General features: G+C 46.9%; 1 non-coding gene across 1 annotated transcript; it reads left to right on the top strand.

The window, feature by feature from the left end:
• Positions 1-8,380: 8,380 nt before the first annotated feature.
• Positions 8,381-8,452, top strand: trnaw-cca (transfer RNA tryptophan (anticodon CCA)). The gene has a single exon. It is a non-coding gene; the product is annotated as a tRNA-Trp (tRNA).
• The last annotated feature ends 5,246 nt before the right edge of the window (positions 8,453-13,698 follow it).

Below are 13,698 nucleotides of genomic sequence, written 5' to 3'. Positions count from 1 at the left end.
AAACGTATAAGCCGTGATTGAATGGTGGAGCAGATCTGATGGGCTAAATGGCTTAATTTCTGCACCAATGTCGTATGGTCTCTTGCCGTCCTGGACACAGTGAGAGAATCGGAAGCAGGAATAGGTCATTTGTCTTTCCAGCTGGCACCAGTATTGAACAGTTCATAACTGGATATAAATATACCTGCATCTAGATGGAAAGGCTGGGTCTTTTTTCACTGGAGCATCAGAGGTTGAGAGGTGACCTTAGAGAGGATTATAAAATCATGAGAGGTATAGATGAGGTGAACGGCAGGTATTCTTTCCCTGGTGTGGGTGTTTCAAGATTAGGGAGCAAATTTTGAAGGTGAAGAAAGAAATATTTTAAAAAGAAATGAGGGGCACCTGTTTTTAAAAAGATAAAGAGTAGTTCGTGTGAGGAATCAATGTCCAGAGGAGTTGCTGGATGCAGATACAGTTACAATGTTTAAAAGACATTTGGATAAGTACATGAATAGGAAAGGTTCAGAGGGATATAGGCCAGTCATTGGCAGGTGGGACCACTTTAGTTTCAGAACACCGTCAGCATGGACTCGTTCGATTGTATGGTCTGTTTCTGTGCTGTATGACTCTGTAACTGTTCTGTACTGGTTTTAAAACCGTTTTCTTGCCGTTTCCCATAACTTCTTTGTTCTTCAAAGTCACATGAACTCAGCCTTGAATACATTCAATAACCGACCTAACTGCAGGAAGACATCCCCACTTCTGAACTCAATTCCTCTTGCTGATATACCACTTGCTTTGCTCATTGCTTGCTGCACTTTCTGACAACTGGCAGTGACTGGTGTAGAAGGACAGTAAGGCCCCTTTGTCTATCCACACATCACTCCTGATGAAGGGCTCGTGCCCGAAACGTCGACTCTCCTCCTCCTCAGTTGCTGCCTGACCGACTGTGGTTTTCCAGCGCCACAATATTCAACTCTGAACTCCAGCATCTCACTTTCGCCACATCTCAACATATCACCATTTAAACAATGCACCTCCTTTCTGCTATTTTTTCACACTACAAAGGCTATAACTTCACATTGTGATATTGCATTTTCCATGTGTTTGCAAGTTGACACACAGACCTGGATCAACTTTTCCAGAGTCTGGCCCCTCCCTCGGTTCACTCTTGAACCCCAGAATGAAAAAGTGGTGAGAAAAACACTGTTGTACTCACAAATGTTAGACAGAGGAAGGAAGTTACAGTCTGGGGTGAAGTTTAACCTTATGCAGAGAGAAAAGAACAGCAGCAGCTTCAGAGTTCATGGTCCAACCTCCGCATTTCCACAATGGCCGGCTCTGATTGGCAGGAGGACCAGACTCCTTCCGGTCCTCCAAGGTTCTCCATTGCTCCATGGAAAGGGGCTCGCTCGCCGTTTCTGTGGACACCCAAGAGTATGCGCAGTGCTTGCTGACACCATGGAGCATGCACAGTGTGCAGGAATTTGTTACAAATTTTAAAGTTAAAAATCACAAAGCACCTGGTGATAGTCCAACAGACTTATTTGGAGGCACTAGCTTTCGGAGCCCTGCGCCTTCATCAGCTGATTGTAGAGTATAACATCGTAAGACACAGAATTTATGATCTTACGATCTTATATTCCACAACCACCTGATGAAGTAGCAGCGCTCCGAAAGCTAGTGCTTCCAAACAAGCCTATTGGACTGTAACCTGGAGTTGTGTGATTTTTAACTTCGTACACCTTAGTCCAACACGGGCACCTCCCGATCATGACAAATATTAAGCGTCCAAATGCTGGAAAATTATGATTTTATTTCTTTTGCATTTTGTCTGTCTGCTCAACGTTTCTGTCTTTTCCCTAGGTAAGAGGTATTCCAAAACTAGAGGGTAAAGGTTTAGGGTGTGGGGGAAAGATTTTAAAAGATCTAAAAGACGAGGAATAGAACATTCACCCCTTACTGGGCGAAAGTGAGGACTGCAGATGCTGGAGATTAGGGTCGAGAGTGTGGTGCTGGAAAAGCACAGCAGGTCAGGGAGCATCCGAGGAGCAGTACACTCGACGTTTCGGGCAAAACCCTTCGTCAGGAAATAGCCATGGGGAACTGCAGGGCTGTAGCCTAAACGAGTGAGTCTCAGTGGGATGCTGTTGGGAAGGTCGGTGTGAATGGCCTGTAGAGATGATATGGTTCCACTGCCTTAGCCACGCGTCTTTTGAGAAATGTGGGAGGAGTGGGTTCCAGTTCGTGGGACACTGACACGAGTCCTGGAGAAGGTGGCATTTGTGCTGTCTCTATCTTCACATTCTGCCCCCCTGTCCATTTTCTCCCCATCCACTGCCCCCTGCCTATTCTCTCTCCTCATACTGCACCCTCTATTCTCTCCCCCAAACCTCTGAACCCCAGTCTGTTCCCCTGTCCATTTTCCTCCCTTCTCCGCCACCACCAGCGACCCCTTCACCCACCCACCCCACCTCCACAATCGTCCTTTCTCGTGCCTCAGCCCTCTTTGATCGCTGCATGAAGTTTTTCTCAGGGAAGAGAGAGAATGGATGGTGATGACTTTATCTGGGAAACACGGCATGTGAGAAATAGCTGATTTTTAAAATTGAGAATAACTAAAACCAAATATTCAGAAACTTCGTTACAGTCGGGAAGAATGTTATTTTTTTTTTCAAAAAAAAGCTGCACAAATCTTTCTGAAACTTGCACTGATGTATGTGCAGTTAGGCCACAACAAACGACAGGCTGTAAGGAGTGAATGAATGAATAAAAGACAAGTCCAACCTTGCCCTCGAGGAGAAGGTGAAAACTGCTGATGCTGGCGATCAGAGTCGAGAGTGTGGTGTTGGAAAAGCACAGCAGGTCCGGCAGCATCAAGGAGCAGGAGAATCAACGTTTCGTGCATAAGCACTTGGCACTCGGCCATCGCTCCTTCAACCCCCCTGTGATGGCGCGTGAACTCACTGGTGCCTCCGCAGGTGGGAGGAGCAGGTGAATCCCTTCCGGCACATACAGCAGGTGAATGGCCTCCCTCCAGGGTGGACCCGCTGGTGGGTCAGCAGTGCAGCTGACTGAGTGAAACCCCTCCCGCACATGGGGCACGTGAATGGCGTCTCTCCCTTGTGGACTCACTCATGCGTCTGCAGATGGCAGATCCGACTGAAGCCCTTCCGACACACTGAGCAGGTGAATGGCCTCACCCGGTGTGAATGCGTCTGTGGGTTTCCAGCAGGGATGGGGAAGGGAATCCTTTCCCAAAGACCCCACATTTCCAAGGTTTCTCCTTTGGAGGGAGCTTTCCTTGTGTTGCTCTGGGATTGAAATTACAAACAGAACGGGTACATAGCCTTTCCCACCTTGAGGCGTGAAACTTTGATTCCTCCAAGATGAGTAAATGGTTTGAAGCACTTTTCACAGTCAGCGCACTGAATCTCCCTCACTCGATGTCTCAGTATTCTTCCTGCCACAGGACTGTCCAAAATCTCTCAAACAAACAAAAGCAAACATGCCTTCTTGATTGGAATGGCTGCTGATATTCAAGTCCCAATGAATCAAGTGGCTCTGTCAGAAGTTGATGTATCATTTGTTTTCAGATTTCTTTCTGCACGTCTTCTTGCAAAGAAAAATCACAAAACAAGTGATCACTGTCAGTACAGTTAATGAACATAACATTGGTGGCAATTCCTGTAGATTGCGAGATGTCTGCTGATCACATATTATCCAGGCCACAGAAACCTGAAAACCCTCATGCAGCCAGATCGGCTTAGCTGTGCATGGAGGAAAACTTCATTTCAGTGACAATAACATGGAACAAACTGCCTACAAAGATGCTGGAAATGGAGCTGAATCAAGGATATGAAAATGAAATGTTAAGGTTGCTTGAGAAAAGAAAGGCAGTAAAATTGCTGAATGACTTCCTGCTAACCTATTAAATAAAAAATTATGACAAAAAAAGGACGTAACTCCATTACTACATGAGAAGGTGAATAATAATTACAAAGAAACTTTTGCAACAGTCAACAATATCAGATATACACCATATAGAACAAAGAAAGGTTGCAGCTCAGGAACAGGCCCTTCAAGCTTGAGCCGATCCAAATGTACTGTCTGAACATGTCGGTCAATTCCTAAGCATCTGTATCCCTCTACTTCCCACCCACTCATGCATTTACCCAGACGCATTTTAAATGAACCTACCGTGCCTGCCTCTGCTACGTCTGCTGGCAACGCGTTCCAAACGCCCACCACCCTCTGTGTGAAGTAACGCACGTATTCTCTTTGAAAAAGTGCTACCTTTGCCGCGTTCATAAGCTGCTTTTTGAGGGTATTGACTGGCCGTTTTTGCACAAGGCAGAGTAAGAAACAAGGGCTCGCCCGGGATTTGAACCCGGGATCTCTCGCATGCCTACGCACCAGAAGGCCCGAAGCGAGAATCATACCCCGAGACCAACGAGCCACAGACTCAGGGTGTGCTCCATTTTTTGAGCAATGTGCCAATCCCTTAAATGTTGCTCAGTTCCTTGAGAATCGAACCTTTCAGTTGTGAACATGAGGAAAGGAGCAATCCTTTTCTAGGGTGCAAACTGTATACGTGCCAAACTGAGGGAATACACAAGGAAAATAGCTTTAAGAGAGATAGAAAGTATTTGAGCACCTTTGGAGTGTCTGCTCCCTCCCTGGATTCACTCCAGTTGCTACAAGTGAACAGTGTTTCACCCACCCCTCCCTCCCCTTCCCCCTCGCTGCTGGAGGATGGTATATGGAAAGGGGGAGACATTGCTTTACTCCCAGATGTTGCCCAGAGGGAGGGAGTTTCACTCTGAAACTGACAGGGCTGCATCCGCATTGTGACGTCAACAATGGAGGGCGGGCCGGACAGCTGTCCTGCAGTTAAGGCACGTGTGGAGGGGAGGGCACTTTGCAAATCCCACTCTCCTCTAAGTCTATGCAGATTGAGTTCAAGCAAAGCAAGGGGTTTAAATATACTATAGAAAACCTCCTTGTGCCGTGGGAAAACCCCGGCCGCGGGAAATGCAGTGTTACAGATTCAAAGTAACAGAAGCAGGAGTCGACCATTTGGTCAAGCCTGCTCCGTCATTCATTAAGATCACAGCTCCACCAACCTGGATTATCCCGACTACCCTTAATTCCCCTACCATGCAAAAACCCATCCAACTGCGTCTTCAATAAACTTCATGAAGCTGTCTCAACTGCTCGCTTGAGCAGAGAATCCCATGGAGTCTCACAGAGTGACACAGATGTACAGCACGGAAACAGACCCTTCGGTCCAGTTCATCCATGCAGCCCAGATATCCTAACCTAATCTAGTCCCCTTTGCCAGCACTTGGCCCAAATCCCCATAAAATCTTCCTACCCTCCAATCTCCAACCCTGGCAACATCCCTGTAAATCTTTTCTACACATTTTCTAGTTTCACAACATCTTTCCGATAGGAAGCAGACCAAAATTACATGCAATATTCCAAACGTGGCCTGACCAATGTTCTGTACATTGGCAACATGAGCTCCCAACATCTATCCTCGATGCTCTGACCAACAAAGGAAAGCACACCAAACGCCTTCTTTACTATCCAATCTGCCTGCGTCTCTACTTCTAAGGAACTATCAACCTGAACTCCAAGGTCTCTTTGTTCAGCAACACTTCCAAGGAACTTACCATTAAGTGTAAAAGTCCTGCTCTGATTTGATTTTCCAAAATGCAGCACCTCATATTTATCTACATTAACCTCCAACTGCCATTCCTCAGCCCATTGGCCCAACTGATCAAGGTTCCGTTGTGATCTGAGGTAACCTTCTTTACTGTCCACTACACCTCCAATTTTGGTGTCATCTACAAACTTGCTAACCATACCTCCTCCGTTTACATACAAATCATTTATATAAATGACAAAAAGTAGCGGGCCCAGCATCAATCCTTGTGACACACCATTGGTCACAGGCCTTCAGTCTGAAAAGCAACCTCCATCACCACCCTCTGTCTTCTGCCTTCTAGCCAGTTCTGTATCCAAATGGCTAGTTGTCCCTGCATGCCATGAGATTAAACCTTGCTCACCAGTCTCCCATGAGGAACCTTGATGAACGCCTTCCTGAAGTCCATATAGATCACGTCCATCGCTCTGCCCTCATCAATCCACTTTGTTATTTCTTCAAAAAACCCAATCATGTTCATGAGACATGATTTCCCAAGCATAAAGCCATGCTGACTATCCCTAATCAATTCTTGCCTTTCCAAATACATGTAAATCCTGTCTCTTAGGATTCTCTCCAAAACCTTGCCCATCACGGATGTCAGGTTCACTGGTCTATAGTTCCCTGGCTTTTCCTTACCACCTTTCTTAAATAGTGGCACCACGTTAGCCACCCTCTAGCCTTCTGGCACCTCACCTGTGACTATTGATGATACAAATATCTCAGTAAGAGGCCCAGCAATCACTTCCCCAGTTTCCCACAGAGTTCTCGGGTACTCCTGATCAGGTCCTTGCACTTCCCACAACCCAGTCGACTTTTATGCATATCAAGATATCCAGCAATTTCTCATCTGTAATTTGGGCATTTTTTCAACATGTCACCATCTACTTTCTCACATTCTAGATCTTCCATGCCCTTCTCCACAGTAAACACTGATGCACAATATCCGTTCAGTATCTCCCCCCGCCCCCCCACCCCACCCGCCCCCCATCTACTGCAGCTCCACACAAAGGCCGCCTTGCTGATCTTTGACGGGCCCTATTCTCTCCCTTGTTATCCTTTTGTCCTTAATGTATTTATAAAAATCCTTTGGGTTATCCATGACTATTTGCCAAAGCTATCTCATGTCCCCTTTTTGCCCTCATGATTTCCCTCTTAAGTATGCTCGTACTGCCTTTATACTCTAAGGATTCACTCGATCTCTCTGCCGATACCTGATACATAAATCTCATTTTCTCTAGTCATCCAGCATTCCCCAACCTACCAGCCTTTCCTTTCACCCGAACAGGAATATACTCAGATGAAGGAGCGTCGCTCAGAAAGCTAGTGTGCTTCCAAGTAAACCTGTTGGACTATAACCTGGTGTGGTGTGATTTTTTAACTTTGTACTCCCCAGTCCAACACCAGCATCTCCGAATCAGGAATATACTGTGTCTGAACTCTTGTTATCTCATATTTGAAGGCTTCCCATTTTCCAGCAGTCCTTTAACCTGCGAACATCTGCCCCCAATCAGCTTTTGAAAGATCTTGCCTAATACCTGAGTCTTCTTCCAATTTAGAACTACAACTTTTAGATCTGATATATTATTTTCAATCACTGTTCTAAAGTTAATAGAATTATGGTTTACCCTTAGGTTTTGCACCCTCGCCAGTATGTACATCCACACTGTGAATTTGAAAATGTCCTTGTACACACTTAACAAATTCCTCTATTTGGCAGATAGGAAAATGGGCAGGAGTTATACCTTGGGTCCACTCTTCCTTCATTCCCACCAAGCCTAACCCCATTCCCACCCCAATAGTCCAACGGCACTTTCCCCTGCAACTGCCGAATGTGTGACACCAGCCCATTTACCTGCTCCCTCCTCTCTATCCAAGGATCCAAACTTACCTTCCAGGTGAAGCAGCACTTGACCTGCACTTCCCACAACCCAGTCGACTGCAGTTGCTCCTCATAATGTGGTCTCATCTACATTGGGGAAAACGAAGCATAAATTGGGTGACTGCTGCACAGAACATCTACGTTCTACCTGCAAAAAAGACCCTGAGCTTCCACACCCCACCCTGTTCCTTGCCAACATCTCTGTCTCAGGTTTGCTGTAGTGTTCCAGCGAAGCTCAGCACCAGCAGAACGAAGAGCACCGAATATTACACTTGGGGAGCATACATCCCGGTCCCAATATCGAATTCAATAATTCTCGGGCCTGAAATGCATAGTATCCTCGTCCCTTCCACACACACCAAGCCTTGTTATCACATAGTCTGTCATTACACACTACCTATTCTTAGCCACGAACAGTCTCCATTCACCCTCCCACGCAGATCGTTGTCAACTCCCTTTCCTGTCCAACAGTTCTTCCCTCGCTTTGGGCTCTGTCCTGATCTATCATTTACTGCATCCGCCTTCCTCCCACAATATCTCCTGCATATAAACCAACGTTTTCCCAATCACCATCAGTTCTGTGGGAGGGTCACCGGCAACTTCTGTTTTTTGTTTCAGATATGCAGCATCCACAGTTCTTTCACCTTTTTATTGAGATAGAGTTGGAACTTACTTCGAGAGACAGAAGGAGAGGGGGCAGAGACAGAACACCCATGAACTGTTGATCTCCGTTGTTTCTCATAACGTAAAATCATTGCAGTGCGATCACTTCCCTTAAGTATGAATCGAAGGCACGGGCGATCTGTGAGTTTGTGGCGCAACGGTAGCGCGTCTGACTCCAAATCAGAAGGTTGCGTGTTCGAATCACGTGAGGCTCACTATCATTAACTTCTTACATTTCAAATCAAGAAAGGAGCACTTCACTCGGGATATCTGTTGAGCCAAATCTTCTTTGAGGAAATTTTCGATCACACGTGAAGGTTTGCTGTCAGTTTGATTTGTGAACACTGTGTCAGGGAGGTGGTGTGCCCATTGTCTGGGTAAATGCTCAGCTCCCCCAGTTCATCACGGGATTTAAACACAGCCGTCTCCCTCTGGGCAGCCGCTTCGTTCAGTTGGTGACAGCGCGGTGTGAATAACGTAATACCGATAGTTTTACAACATAATCCAGAGACTCCCAGCTTTATGTTTCAATCTATCGGGAGAGTGTTAGCGAGTTCAGATAGAAATGTTTCCCACCAACTGCAAATCCTTTCTTTCACTGGACACAGTTAAAATTATCTTTATTCAACAGGAGAAGCAGAAACTCTAGTCTGACGGCCTCTCTCCACATTAACGGTGAGCCTGAATTTTATAAACGGTGTCGGTAAAATCCAGAGGCGGACACTGATTTGGTTCAATCGATTTTTTTGCCAAGTGTAATTCACCGAGAGGATGCTGCTGTGTGAAACAGCGTGGGGAATTACTGCAGGGCCTCCTGCGCATGAGACACACCGCAACTGATGTGTTTCACCTTCACCAGGCTCAACACAATATGTAAATAAGTGTCTCATTTTGTCGCCTTCTACCTGTAAATCTGCATATTGTCACATTGAACATGCCCACCGAATTCCCTTTTGTGTCCATTGAATCTGCCTCTTTGTCACTGTCAGACTGCGACTTTCTGACCCACTCCCTGTGCGAAAACGGTCTTCCTAATGTCACTTTTACTTATTTTCCTGATGACTTTAAATCTCTGCCAAATCATTCTCGATCCTTTCAGGACTGGGAGCATTTTCACTGCATTATTTCCTCTGTCTAAAACCCTCATGACGTGGAAAACTTCAATCAGACCAGCTTTCAGCCCTCTGTTCTCCAAAGAGAGCTGCCCCAAACTTTCCAATCTCCCTTCATTGCTGACATTCCTCAGGACGGTACCATTCACGTTAACTTGTTCAGAGCTGTCTGTAATCACTTCACTTCCCCGCTTCCTGAAGTGTCACCCTCAGAATTGAGCGTAATACAGGTGGAGGATTCATTCAGACTCGGATTGCGCGGGCGAAAAATCTGCAATACTTGTTTTCACTTTGAACAAGTGTTTCTCTTCGCCGTGTTCACTGCAATGGCAGCTCTGCGCCGTCCCTAATTCAGGCAGTCCGATCTTATTTAACGAAGCGGCTTTTTGAGAAAATTCATCAGGTATTTTTGCTCAGGTCAATTTAAGGAATGATGGTTCGCCTGGGATTGGAACCCGGGAATTCTCACACGGCTGCATATGCTCGAAGACCCAAAGCTAGAATCATATCCCAGACTAACGAGCCACCAGCCATGGGTGCAGCCACCTCCGGAAGCAGCTGAGACTTGCTCAGTACGAAATACATTGTGCATTGCTCACAGAATTGCAAGTAAGGAAGAGTTTCAAGAACATGTGCTTCTCAATCTGTCTCCCTGCTCCTAGGACGCTGTTGTTTGTCCCGTCCCCAGGGACCGGGCTCTCTCCACTGGTGGATAATTGAACCATTTCGTTTCTACTTGCAAGCTGTGCTGGTGGAAGGCAGAGCCCATTCACTCTTCTGCTGTCTCACACTATTACGTGATGCAGGATAAGTCAGTTACAGTTATGTGTAGGAAATGGGCAACTTTGAACTTGTTCCAAAGGTCTTGTTAACGGAGAGATAGAAAGATGCTGTGCTGCCGGGACAGAGAGAAATGGACACCAGAGACTCTTCCCTCAGGTAAATTGATATGAGTGCATTTTTGTGCAGCTTGCTTGCTGTTCAGAATTTGTCTTGACACAGAAATCCTGCAGAAAGTCTTTTATTACACGGCTGTTGGTTTCTTTACTGCAGGAAATGGACAAAAACAGCAAGTCATGTGTTTCAACTTCACCGGTTCATTGCCATCTGAGAGAAGAGGTTTCACACGAGATCAGGACACACCGACAGAGAACACGACAAGACAACTCAGAGCTCCACAAGGGTGCCAGCGCAACTGTGTTTGACTTGTGTTTCGATGTGACATATCCAGCTCAGATACTCTAAGTTTTGGGAAGCAAATGACATGGCAAGGAAAAGGATAGAGCGCCAGGAGAGACATTCAGGAAGTCGTTTGAAAGGCAAGATGCTGGACAGGATACCATCACAAATGAAAGTCGCGCCAGGAGACACTGAACAATAGCAGAGGATGGCTTCGATCCATCGACCTCTGAGTTATGGGCCCAGCACGCTCCCGCTGCACGACTCGGCTCCCAAGCACAGCATCGTTTTCCACAGCCCCCCTCAGCCTTTTGTTTGGCGCGTGGCATGCACGTTCGAGACTGATGTCAAAGATCTCCACTGCTGTCGCCTGATATGGTGTTGCGCAGACGTATGGAGGCTGTGTAAATATAAACTTTTTCTAACTTCCAACATTCTGTTGGCCGAACTGTGATTTCACTCTGAATAGACGCCGTGCGGCCCAGCTTCGCTCTGCTTGGGTCGACACAGTAAGTAAACGTGGGTCTCTATTCGTATCATTCCTTGCTTTCCCCATGTAATTCTGCACATTGTTACTTTAAACATGACCACCTAATTCCCGTTCGCGTCTAATGAATCTGCCTCTTTGTCAGTGTCAGTTAGGGATTTTCGAGGAGAAAGTGAGGTCTGCAGATGCTGGAGATCAAAGTTGAAACTTTCTTGCTGGAACAGCACAGCAGGTCAGGCAGCATCCAGGGAACAGGAGATTCGACGTTTCGGGCACAGGCCGAAGAAGGGCCTGTGCCCGAAACGTCGAATCTCCTGTTCCCTGGATGCTGCCTGACCTGCTGTGCTGTTCTAGCAATAAAGTTTCAACTCAGTTAGGGATTTACTGACCCCAACCACGTTGTTCCTAATGTCACTTTTGGTTTATTTCCTCATGACTTTAAAACTCTGCCGATACTTTCAGGCGTGGGAGCATTTTGACTACATTACTTTCTCTGTCTCGACTTTGCAAACTTCAATCGGGCCAGATTTCAAACTTCTGTTCTCCGAAGAGAGCTGTCCCAAATTTCCAATCGACCCTCCTCGCTGACAGCCCTCAAACACCGCAACACTCACGTCAACCTATTCAACGCTATCTCCAATCATTTCACTTCGCTGCTTTCTGCCCCATTGGTACTCCAGGGAGCCCAAACTCGTTTAACGAAGGTGCTTTTTGAGAAAATAAAGCAGGCACTTTCGCACAAGTCATGAAACGCGGGCTCGTCCGGGATTTGAACCCGGGATCTCTCGCACGGCTGCGTCGACGAAGACCCAAAACGACAATCATACCCCTCGACCAACGAGCCACACCACCGGGGTGCCTGCGGCACCCTCTTGAACCAGCTGAGTCTTGCTCAGAGTGAAGTATAGTTGACATGGAACAGGCTGGGGCTGTTTTCTCTGCAACGTCGGAGGCTGAAGGGTGACTTTATGGAGGTTTACAAAATTATGAGGGGCATGGATAGGATAAATAGGCAAAGTCTTTTCCCTGGGGTCGGAGAGTCAAGAACTAGAGGGCATCGATTTCGGGTGAGAGGGAAAAGATATAAAAGAGACCTAAGGGGCAACTTTTTCATGCAGAGGGTGGTGCGTGTATGGAATGAGCTGCCAGAGAACGTGGCGGAGGCTGGTACAATTGCAACATTTAAGAGGCGTTTGGATGGATATATGAATAGGAAGGGTTTGGAGGGATATGGACCGGGTGCTGGCTGGCGGGACTAGATTGGGGTGGGATATCTGATCGGCATGGATGGGTTGGACCGAAGGGTCTGTTTCCACGCTGTACATCTCTATGACTCTATGAACAGCTGCTTCTCATTCTGTCTCTCTGCTGCCGTTTGCCCGTCCCCAGGAACTGGGCCCTCTCTACTGGCAGAAAATTAAACCGTTTTCTTTCTAAACTTTTCTCTGACACCGGAGTGACCAGTGACAAGCATCGCCCTCCTCAACATAGGGTACAGAGAACAGGAGAAGACCCCGCAGACCTCCACGAGTGTGTCATCTCAACTGTGCACATTGGGCCTGTGCATCAATGTGAAATATTTACGTCGAAGTTTTTTGGGAAGCAGGTGAGAAGGCGAGGTGCACAACAGTGCGCCGTTATACGGGAAAGCTGCTAAAGACGACATTGAGTGAATAGGAAAGATGGTTTCCCTTCTGGGTTATGCTCCCATCACGCACCGGCAGACATATCACCGGCAAGCAAATATCAACTCTGTCTAAATTGCCACATTCTGTTTTTACGAACCGTGACTTCACTCAGAAGCACAATTTACCTGCTCCCTCCTGAATATCCTTCCAGGCTCGAAAATACCTTCCAGGTGAAGCAGCACTTTACCTGCACATTTGCCGCAACCTAGTCTACTGCATTCGCTGCTCATAGTGTCGTTTCCCCAACAGAACATGAAGTATAAACTGGGTGACTGCTTCGCAGAACATCTCGGTTCTGCCCGCAAATAAAGGTCCTGAGCTTCTGCTTTCCTGCCACTTTAACACGCCACCCTGTTCCCTGGCCAACATCTCTGTCTCAGGCTTGCAGCAGTGCTCCAGCAAAGCTCAGCTCCAGATGGAAGAACAACGCCTCATATTCCACTTCAAAACCCTACAGCCCTCCGGTCTTCAAGATCGAGTTGCATGACTTTAGGGCCTGAAATACCCCATGTCCTTGACCCCTACCACACACATACGAGCCCTTGTTATCACATAGTCTGCTACGACACACTACGTATTGTTAGCCACTAACGGTCTCCATTTACAGCTATTCACCCTCCCACACGTATCGTTATTCACTCCTTTGTCCTTCCTATTGTTCTCTCTCTGAGTTGGCGGGAAAGAGAGCAATGTACACTGGAGACTCTGAACCAGCTGAAACTTGCTCAGTGTGAAATACATTCCACTTTGCTCCAAGAATTGCAAGCAGCAAAGAGTTTCCAGAACATCTGCTTGTCATTCTGTCCCCGGGATGCGGTTTCTGACATGCGGATCGTCTTGTCATCCACGTCGGAACCGCCGTGGTGCACTACTGCAGGGAAGGCACGAAACCACAAGGTATGCGTTTCAACTTTATCAGCTCATTGGCATCTCAGAGAAGTGGGTTTGCGATTCAGTTCATAGGAAACCGACGAAGAACAGGAGCAGACCACTCA

Source organism: Chiloscyllium plagiosum, unplaced genomic scaffold, assembly GCF_037043375.1.
Source record: "Chiloscyllium plagiosum isolate Xiang-an unplaced genomic scaffold, Cpla_swu_hap1 HiC_scaffold_27, whole genome shotgun sequence".
In the NCBI taxonomy this organism is placed as follows: domain Eukaryota; kingdom Metazoa; phylum Chordata; class Chondrichthyes; order Orectolobiformes; family Hemiscylliidae; genus Chiloscyllium; species Chiloscyllium plagiosum.
The sequence above is the reverse complement of the archived record's forward strand: the minus strand, read 5'-3'. Positions and strand labels throughout refer to the sequence as shown.